The sequence below is a fragment of the Puma concolor genome, chromosome B3 (genome assembly GCF_028749965.1).
Source record: "Puma concolor isolate L17-30 chromosome B3, mPumCon1.1.hap2, whole genome shotgun sequence".
In the NCBI taxonomy this organism is placed as follows: domain Eukaryota; kingdom Metazoa; phylum Chordata; class Mammalia; order Carnivora; family Felidae; genus Puma; species Puma concolor.
In genome coordinates, this window is record NC_141672.1 from 4,330,719 (window position 1) to 4,341,811 (window position 11,093).

Genomic DNA, 11,093 nt, shown 5'->3' on the forward strand with positions numbered 1-11,093 from the left:
GCCTGTGTCTCCCGCGTTCTTTAGCAACTCTAATTCCATCCCATCTGAAATCCGCTTATTCTCTGGCTCTTCACTGAGCCTCCGGCGAGGTGCGTGGAGGGTGGTCTCTGACCCCTGTGAGCAGCAGCAGGCGGGGTGGGGAGAACCGGCCGGGTCGGTGGGGTTCCCCGCTGGGAGCAGCAGGGACTAAATCAGCCTTCCGGTCCTAAAACTGAGTGGTTTTGGTTTTGGCACATGGGTGGTAGTGGGTCCACACGGGATTTGGGGGCGAAGATCACCTGCAGACCGTGACCGTGACGTAGAATCTAGGGGGGTGGGCTGGGAGAGAACTTGGGGCGGTGGAAGGACGGCTGCTAAGTGCCAGGTGAACGGAAGTCACGTTCAATCCTTAAAATCCCCTGAGGTAGAGCTTCCTCTCCTCCTGCAAACGGGAGTTGCTTACATGGAGGAGTCAGTATCTGAGTCCAGGTTGATCCCCAAAGCCCAAAGTTGTTTGGCTGTTCTGCATTTAGGGGAAGATGTTCCCAGTTAGGAGGGAGCGGAAGTGGCCGGTAGGAGGCCTTGAAGGGCAAGTTTCTCCCTAGTCTGGTAAGAAAGCTGAAGCCTGGGGGCGCCTGGGTGGCGCAGTCGGTTAAGCGTCCGACTTCAGCCAGGTCACAATCTCGCGGTCCGTGAGTTCGAGCCCCGCGTCGGGCTCTGGGCTGATGGCTCAGAGCCTGGAGCCGTTTCCGATTCTGTGTCTCCCTCTCTCTCTGCCCCTCCCCTGTTCATGCTCTGTCTCTCTCTGTCCCAAAAATAAATAAACGTTGAAAAAAAAAATTTAAAAAAAAAAAAGAAAGCTGAAGCCTGCAGGAAGAGGTGTTTGAGAGAACCCACAAACGGGGAACCTGCGTGTAAGTGATCCAACTGAACGCCGCCTCCCTGGGTCACTGAGAAAGCGCTCAAGGCAGGTGTGTGCTGTGTCTAGAACCATCACCCAGTGACGCCATGTGGCACCCCCCCGCCCCCAGAAGATGGGTGCTCCACGTGGTGGAGGAGACGCAGAGGTGGCCTCAAAATCCAGTGTTGCTTCACACCTTCCGGAACTGGTCCCATCTGAGGAAAGGTGAAGGCTTTTCCCAGGTTACGTGGTTGTCTGATGCACAACCAGCAAGGACGCTACAAGAACGGAACCAGAACCATATGTGAATTTAAGCAAAACCCTAAGATAGGAGATCAACACACAAAAATCCGTTGAACTTAGCGTCAAGCCGTTGTTAACTCTTGAAAGACTCAGTAACAAGCTAAAATTTTACAAAGGTTTTGCAAGACTTGCCCACCAAACACTGCGGAGCGGAGAGAGGGAACGTTCAGTGTTGGAAAACAATAGTAAGATGGGGTACCTTGCTAGAAGTGTCCTACGTGAAAGAAGCCAGACAAAACTACATGGTCTGATTCTTTTTCACAAAGTTCTAGAAAAGGCAGGAGGTGGGTCAGCAGGGTGCCTAGGGCCAGAAGTCTTGGTGGGGGTTGACTACAGAGGGACAAGAGGGGACTTTGGGGGAGCACTGGAAGTCCAGAAACCTGATGAGGTGATGACTGCATGACTATATTAAAATCCATCGATCTGAGGGGCGCCTGGGTGGCTCAGTTAAGCATCCAACTTCCCCTCAGGTTATGATCTCACGGTCCGTGAGTTTGAGCCCCGCATTGGGCTCTGTGCTGACAGCTCAGAGCCTGGAGCCTGCTTCAGATTCTGTGTCTCCCTCTCTGTCCCTCCCCTGCTTGTGCTCTGTCTCTCTCTCAAAAATAAACTTAAAAAAAAAATTTTTTTTTTAATCCATTGAGTTGAAAATGGGTGAATTTTAACGGTGTGTTTTATTTAAATAGCAAATGAAAACAAGTATGGAAGGCAGTCTCATGGTGTTCAAAAGTGACCTTAAGCAAGTCACTGGGCCTCCCACACCTCTGAACTCATTTGTAAATTAGAAATAATAATGCCTGGGGGCGCCTGGGTGGCTCAGTAGGTTAAGCTTCTGACTTCGGCTCAGGTCATGTTATCACGGTTGGTGGGTTCGAGCCCTGCGTGGGGCTCTGTGCTGACAGCTCAGAGCCTAAAGCCTGCTTTGGAATCTGTCGCCCTCTCTCTCTGCCCCTCTCCAGCTCATGTTCTGTCTCTCAAAAGTAAATACACATTTAAAAAAAGAAAAAACTGCCTGAAAGAAACCCGTGGCACTTTCTAGGTAGTGGGCTCAACAGGTGCCTGGTGAACAAGTGCTCAGTGACACGGCTTGTACTGGAAAGGACTCTCAGGGCCTTTCCTGCCAGTCCTACGAGGTTGCCTCGCTCAGGCTCCCTTCTACCCCACGCTGCTGGGGGCTGTAATCGAGCCCCAGCCTGACCGAAGCCTCATGCCCTCTGGGAAGTTTTCTTCCACTGCTTTGCCCTCATCCTCTCTCGGTCTCAGTTGTTAGGAATTCCTAGCAGGCACACATTCATCAAGTTTGTATTGAGTCCCCACTAAGAACTAGCCCAGCATGGCTCGGTGGGCCACACACGAAAACGGCGTCCTTGCAGAAGGCCAGCTGACCTATGGCGGCCACCGTGAAGGCCATGGCGTCTCCAGCTGAGGTACCAGCACAGCAAGGAGGGGCTCTGTGGTGGGAGAGGTCCTGCAGAAGCTCCTAGAAGGGGGTGACCGCTGACATAAAGCTGGACACTCGGTCTGGGGAAGGGACTCACACACAGTCCTAGAGACGAGGAAGCTGGAGGGTGAAAAAGTGAGTGACTGTGGGCCTTGGACGCCAGCCATCAGCCATGGCCTCAGGCCGGGATCAGACGGAGACTCTGGCTGACAACTGACCTGGTGGGAAGGCAGTAGCCCTTGGGCGGCCTCTTCAAAATGCAGGGCCTGGGCCCACCCCTCGAGGAATGGCCTGAATACCAGGAAGTGGTAAGGCAGTTACGCCATCTTGTCCCTTGTGGTTGCCTGGTCTTCATCCCAGTGGCCCCTTACTCCATGCAAGCCCACCCCGTCCCACCCGCAGGGGAAGAGGTGCCAGGGGGCAGGCGCGCGGGGCCACCTGGGGGGACAGCACGAGAGTGAGAGCACGCCGACTGCCCCTCGGTCATCTCTGAGGACCGAGGACAGGGAGGCAAGTCCTCCAAAGATGGCGGTTCAGTGAGAGCCAGCTCAAGCTGTCCTGAGTTTGAATTAGCGACCTTTCTCTGTTTTGTTCACTATCTGCCCCAAATACGCATGACAGTGTGTGGCAGTCAAGTGTTTGCTAATAAACCAGGCAGAGCACTTCAGTTTACACACACACACTCAGTTTCCAATTTCTTCTATTTTTTCTTTTTATTCTGGGATTTCCTTTTTTTTTTTTCATGTTTATTTATTTTGAGAGAGAGAGCGAGCATGAGCAGGGGAGGGGCAGAGAGAGGGAGAGAGAATCCCAAGCAGGCTCCATGCTGTCAGCGCAGAGCCCAATGAGGGGCTCAGTCCCACGGATCGTGAGATCGTGACCTAAGCTGAAATTGAGTTGGGTGCCTCGCTGACTGAGCCACCCAGGCGCCCCGGATTTGGGGGTTTCTTAGACACGTGCACAAGCAGAGAAAGAGAGGGTAACAAGTGTTGGTGACGATGTGGAGAAATCGGGGCCTTCCTGCACCGCCGCTGGGAATGTGAAACGGCGCTGCTCTGGAAAACAGTCTGGCAGTTTCCTCGAGAAGTTAAACAGAGACTCGCCGTTGGATCCAACAATTCCCCACTGGGTGGGTGTCCGCCCAGGAGAAATGAAAATGTTCACGAAAATGTCCACGCACGTTTTCGTAGCCTTAGAACAGCTAAAAGGTGGAAACAAACTAAATGCCCATCGACACAGGAACAGATAAACCAAGTGTGATCCATACAATGGAAAATCATTCCAGATATCGTATTATTGTCATAAAAAGGTATGTATGAAGTGCTGATCCATACCACAACATGGATGGAAGCTGACAACATGCTAAGTGAAAGAAGCCAGTCACAAAAGGCCACATGTTTATTGTAGGATCCCACTGACACGAAATTTCCAGAACAGGCAAATGCATGGGGGCAGAAAGAAGGTGCATGTGTGCATGGGCTGGGGCTGCAGGGGAGGGCGGCTGAGGATGACTGCTGAGGACTATAGAGTTTCTTTCTGAGGTGCTCCAAGTGCTCTAAAATTGATTTCAGTGGGGCACCTGGGTGGCTCAGTTGGTTGGGCGACCGACTTCGGTTCAGGTCATGATCTCGCAGTTCGTGGGTTCAAGCCCTGCGTCGGGCTCTGTGCTGACAGCTTGGAGCCTGGAGCCTGCTTCAGATTCTGAGTCTCCCCCTCTCTCTGCCCCTCCCCTGCTCATGCTCTGTGTCTGTCTCTCAATAATAAATACACGTTAAAAATTTTTTTAATTGATTACAGTGACAGTTGAATAACTGATTATACTCAAAAATCACTGAAGCATACACTTTTTTTTTTTAATGTTTATTTTTGAGAGAGAGAGAGAGAGAGAGCACGAACTGGGGAGGAGCTGGGGACAGAGGATCCGAAGCGTGCTCTGAAGTGACAGCACAGAGTCTGACGCGGGGCTCGAATTCAAAAACCGTGAGATCATGACCTGAGCTGAAGTTGGACGTTCAACTGACCAAGCCACCCAGGTGACCCTGAAGTACACGCTTCAAATGGATGAATTGTACAGTATGTGAATTGGATCTCAATAAAGCTGTCATTTTGGGGTCGCCTGGGTGGCTTACTTGGTTAAACGTCCAGCTCTTGACTTCAGCGCAGGTCATGATCTCATGGTTCGAGGGTTCAAGCCCCGCGTCAGGTTCTGTGCTGATGGCTCAGAGCCTGGAGCCTGCTTCTCTCTCTGCTCCTCCCCCGCTCATGCTCTGTCTCTCTCTGTCTCCAATAAGTAAACATTAAAAACATTTTTTTTTAATGGTCAAAATGGCAAATTTTTTTTAACACACACTGTCGACAGACCCCGGCTTCTTCCCACCCCGGCCGCTCCGGTCAAAGAGCCCATTCAAAGCGTGTGACTAGCTGAGGCTCGTTACGTGGCTTGTCCCAGGGGCAAGGGAGGCTGGGACACAGGCCTCTGGCCTCCCGTGGTAGGACTGTCCCCAGAACAGCGGTGGGCAACTCAAAACTGCCGGCTGCTCCCTCTAGAGGCCTCCACGCGCCCCTTCACCCGGGACGGTCTTCGTGCCCCTCTGCACCAGGCAGGTGGCCTCCTTCACAAAAGCCCCTGCCACGCTGTCCCTTTCTCTCCGGCGTGTTTGTCCCCAGTGTCCCTCAAGGCTTCGTTGATGGTCTCGCCTTTCCACGGCCCCATCTGCCCACGAAGGAAGGCACGGGCCCCGTGTGCCCGCCGCCAGCCTGGCGCACCTGATACATACTTGTGGAGTGAATGAATAACCAGTAGATTTAACGGCTATTTCCCCCTTTCTGTGTCGACGGCAATTTGTGTAACTAATTCTGTACAACTCGGGAGGCTTTTTGTTCCCTTTTCCAAGCCTTCCAGATCTACTCAAACCTTTGAAAGTGTGATTACAGATTATTCTTCTATAGGAAGGAACATGGCTTCACCTCCCCGGGAGGAACATTCCAGGAGGCAGAGCTCTTAGTGAGTCACGGTATATTAATAGCACCATCAAACTCTGAACAAAGATTCCATGATGTTATTGCAAAGCCAGCAAGCTGAGCGTATTGTCTGCCAAATGTATCTGTCTGCTCGGAACATACGTTAGCTTCTTACGGAAGTTCTTTAAGGCTTCAACACTTGACCAGTGACGTTCTAGGGCTTGAAATGTAGTCCAAAAAGCAACACCGTGTGTGTTTTTTTTTAATTCCAGGTGTAAAAATAACTAACAAATCAGAGTGAAGAAAGAAAAAAAGGATAAATCAGCTATCTGCTTTTTTTTTAAGGTTTTATTTTTATTTTTATTTTTAAAGTTATCTTGGGTGCCTGGGTGGCTCAGTTGGTTAAGCATCCAACTCTTGGTTTGGGCTCAGGTCATGATCTCACGGTTGGTGAGTTCGAGCCCCGCATTGGGCTCCACGTGACAGTGCAGGGCCTACTTGGGATTTTTCTCTCTCCTCTCTCTCCCCCTCCCCAACTGTCTCTGTCTCTCCCAAAATAAATCAATAAACTTAGATTTTTTTTTTAAATGTGTTTAAATAAATAAATAAATAAATAAATAAATAAATAAATGTAATCTCTACACCCAATGTGGGGCTCGAACTTCCAACTCCAAGGTCAAGATTGCATGCTCTCTCACTGAGCCAGCCAGGTGCCCCTCAGCTACCTGCTTTTTAAAATAGTTGAACCGGGGCGCCTGGGTGGCTCAGTCGGTTAAGCATCCGACTTCGGCTCGGGTCATGATCTCACAGCTTGTGAGTTTGAGCCCCGCATCGGGCTCTGGCCTGACAGCTCAGAGCCTGGAACCTGCTTCAGATTCTATGTCTCCCACTCTCTCTGCTCCTCCCCTGCTCACGCTGTCTCTCTCTCAAAAGTAAAAAAAAAAAAAAAAAAAAATTTTAAATAGTTGAACCGATGAAACCAATAAAACACTTAATATTTGAATTCCATTCATTGTGGATATAGCAAAGCACACTATTTTGCAACTCCCCTACATCCTATGGATTCTTCTGTCTCAATGCCCTTCCTTAGCCTGGAAGTTCAGCAGACATGTGAGAAGGTCTCTGGTGATCACAAAAGGGGAACCGGATACAAGGAGGTACACTTTACACCCATCAGAATGGCAGAAATTTAAGTCGGACATCACCACATTTTGGCTAGAGTCTGGCAAACGGGCACTCACGTGTAGCCCTGGTGGGGGTGTGAACGCATAGTCATGCTGGAGAGCAATTTGGTGTCTCTAATGAAGAACTTACTTCCCCTTCTTGGATGGTGCTAGAGAAAGTCTTACCCACCTGCACAAGGGGAAACGTACAAGAATGTTCTTTGCAAGACTGCAGTATGGAAACATTGCACATAGCCTAATTGTCCAATATATGGGGACTCTCCTGGTAGCTAGTTAATAGGAAATACAGGAGAGAGGGGGATAGAGGGACAAGCTAAACAACACTTTGAGAAAGCAGCCAGACAAAACCAGAAGATTCTGCAGGATATCTGGCCTGGTCTCTTCCATAAAGCCATGCCATTAAAACAAACTAAAACAGCTCTAGGTTAGAAGAGACTTGAGGGATCCAACCAGTCTTAGCCTGAAGGCCAGGGGGCACCAGGGGGCAGGGAGGCCGGGCATGCGATATGGCCCACTTGGGGAAGGTATTTCTACCTGGATGGTGGAGGCCGCGGCTGCTCCGGCATTCTTGCCCAGGGCTCCAGTTCCTCGGTGGAATTTCTATTTCCCTTATTTTCTCCTTATTTTCTTAGTTCTTTCTTTTTGGCTCTACAGAGTGCTTAGTTTACTTTTTTCATTTTCCAGTTATGTGACTTTCAAAGGTACAAAGTAGATAGAATAGTATGGAAGCTCACGTGCCTATCATTGTCCAGTCAACGGATCATGGCCATCTGGGCCCATCCACACAGCAGGAACCCTCCGTCATCCCCCCCCCAGGCTTTCTGAAGCAATTCCTGAATTTCATCGTATCCTTTATTTTTGTTACTTTTTATTTAAATTCTAGTTAGTTAACATATAGTGTAACAATGGCTTCAGGAATGGAATTTAATGATGCATCACTTACATATAACACCCAGTGCTCATCCCAACAAGTGCCCTCCTTAATGCCCATCCCCCATTTAGCCCATCCCCTCACCCAACACCCCACCAGCAGCCCTCAGTTCGTTCTCTGTATTTAAGAGTCTCTTATGGTTTGCCTCCCTCTTTCTCTTTATCTTATTTTTCCTTCTCTTCCCCGTGTTTGTCTGTTTTTGTTTCTGAAATTCTACATATGAATGAAATGATACGATATTTGTCTTTCTCTGCCTGATTTATACCGTTTAGCATGATACCCTCTAGTTCCATCCACATTGTTGCAGATGTCAAGACTTCATTCTTTTTGATCGCTGAGTAATATTCTTTTGTGTGTGTGTGAATATACATATATATATTACATCCTCTTTGTCCATTCATCAGTCGATGGACATTTGGACTCTTTCCATCATTTGGCTATCGTTGATAGTGCTGCTATAAATTATGGGCTACATGTGCCCCTTCGAATTGGCATTTTTGTGTCCTTTGGATAAATACTTAGTTGTGCAAATGCTGGGTCATAAGGTGCCTCTAGTTTTAATTTTTGGCAGAACCTCCATACTGTTCTCCGGAGCATTGCACCAGTTTGTATTCCTACCAACAAGGCAAAAATGTTCCCCCTTCTCCGCATCCTTGCCGTCATCTGTTGGTTCTTTTTTTTTTTTTTTTTTTAATGTTTATTTATTTTTGAGACAGAGAGAGACAGAGCATGAACGGGGGAGGGGCAGAGAGAGGGAGACACAGAATCAGAAGCAGGCTCCAGGCTCTGAGCCATCAGCCCAGAGCCCGGCGCGGGGCTCAAACTCATGGACCGTGAGATCGTGACCTTAGCTGAAGTCGGATGCTTAACCGACTGAGCCACCCAGGCGCCCCTATCTGTTGGTTCTTGAGTTGTTCATTTTAGCCATCCTGACAGGTGTGAGGTGGTATCTCTTTGTGATTTGGATTGGTATTTCCCTGATGATGAGTGACGTTGAGCATCTTTTCATGCGTCTGTTGGCCATCTGGATGTCTTCTTTGGAAAAGCGTCTGTTCATGTCTTTGGCCCATTTCTTCACTGGATTGTTTTTTGGGTGTTGAGCTTAATAAGTTCTTTATAGATTTTGGATCCTGACCCTTTATCTGATGTGTCATTTGCAAATATCTTCTCCCATTCCATCGGTTGCCTTTTAGTTTTGTTGATAATTTCCTTTGCTGTGCAGAAGCTTTTTATCTTGATGAGGTCCCAATAGTTCGTTTTTCCTTTTGTTTCCCTCATCGTGTCATTTAATCTGTAAGTATTTCATCTTTTCCTTAACATACCTTTATAACTCAAACATACTCAAGGTACTTGGTCTACGATTAAATGCACAATTAAAAAGAAGACAGGGGGCGCCTGGGTGGCGCAGTCGGTTAAGTGTCCGACTTCAACCAGGTCACGATCTCGCGGTCCGTGAGTTCGAGCCCCGCATCAGGCTCTGGGCTGATGGCTCAGAGCCTGGAGCCTGTTTCTGATTCTGTGTCTCCCTCTCTCTCTGCCCCTCCCCCGTTCATGCTCTGTCTCTCTCTGTCCCAAAAATAAATAAACGTTGAAAAAAAATAAAAATAAAAAAAAAATAAAAAGAAGACAGGAAGCCCATTCCCACCACTTCTACTCAACACTATACTAGAGGTTTGAGCCAGCGCAGTTAGTCAAGATAAATAAATAAAAAAAAAAATCCTGATCGGACAGGAAGGAGTAAAAATTATCTCTATTTGCAAATGACATAATCTTGCATGTAGAAAACCCTAAGGAGAACACACACACACACACACACACACACACACACACACACACACCCTTATTAGAACAACCAGTTCAGCAAGGTTTTAGGATATGAGATCAATATACAAAAATTTATTGTATTTCTATATATTAACAATGAACAAACCAAAAATAAAATTAAGAAACAGCTCCACTGGGGCACCTGGGTGACTCGGTTGAGCATCCTACTTTGGCTTGGGTCGTGATCTCACAGTTCCTGAGTTCAGGCCCCACGTGGGGCTCTGTGCTGACAGCTCAGAGCCTGGAGCCTGCTTCCGAGTCTGTGTCTCCCTCTCTCTCTGCCCCTCTCCTGCTCACACTCTGTCTTTCAAAAATAAACAAATGTTAAAAAAAAAATCTAAAAAAGAAATATCTCCATTTACAAAAGCATCAAAAAGAAGAAAATACTTAGCAATAAATTTAACAAAAGAAACACAAGATTTGCACACTGAAAGCTGTAAAACGTTGTTGAAAGACATGAAAGAAGATCTAATAAATGAAAAGACATCCTATGTTCATGGATTGGAAGTCATAATATGTGTGTGTATTTTATTTTAGTTGACACACAGTGTTGCATTAGTTTTAGGTGGACCACATAACAATTGGACAAGTCCATGCATTATCCTGGGCTCACAGCAAGTGTAGCTGCCATCTGTCACTATGCAACACTATTCAATACCACTGACTATGGGGGGGGGGGGGCGCCTGGGTGGCTCAGCCGGTTAAGCGTCCAACTTCAGCTCAGGTCATGATCTTGTGGTTTGTGGGCTCGAGCCCCACGTCGGGCTCTGTGCTGACAGCTCGAAGCCTGGAGCCTGCTTCAGATTCTGTGTTTCCTTCTGCCTATCCCATGCTCATGTTCTGTCTCTGTTTCTCAGTAATAAATAAATGTTAAAAAAAAATTTTTTTTTAAACGCCACCAACTATATTCCCTATGCTGTACATTTTGTCCCCTTGACTTATTCATTCCCTAATGGAAGCCTGTACCTCCCATTCCCCTTCCATTTGCCTGTCCCTCCACCCTTGTCCCCTCTGGTGAATATCAGTTTGTTTTCTGTTTTTATGGATCTATTTCTGCTTTTTATTTTCATTTGTTTTATTTAGATTCTACATGTAAGTGAAAATTGTTTGCAATTTCTCCCTTTCTATCTGACTTATTTCACTTTGCAAAGTATCCTCTAGGTCCATCCATTTTGTCATAAATGGCAAGATCTCGCTCCTGTTTATGGCTGAGTAATACCTAGTAACACTTCAGTGGAATCTGACACATCATTGTATTTTTTTTTAGTTAAAAAAGTTGTTTTTAAGGTTTTTTTTTAAATGTTTATTTATTTTTGACAGAAAGAGACAGACCATGAGTGGGGGAGGGGCAAAGAGAGAGGGAGACACAGAATCCGAAGCAGGCTCCAGGCTCCGAGCTGTCAGCACAGAGCTCGGCCTGGGGCTCGAACTCACGGACCGTGAGATCATGACCTGAGCTGAAGTCGGACGCTCAACCGACTGAGCCACCCAGGCGCCCCTGTTTTCGAGGTTTTAAATTATTTATTTTGAGAGAGGCAGAGACGTGAGCAGGGAAGGGGCAGAGAGAAA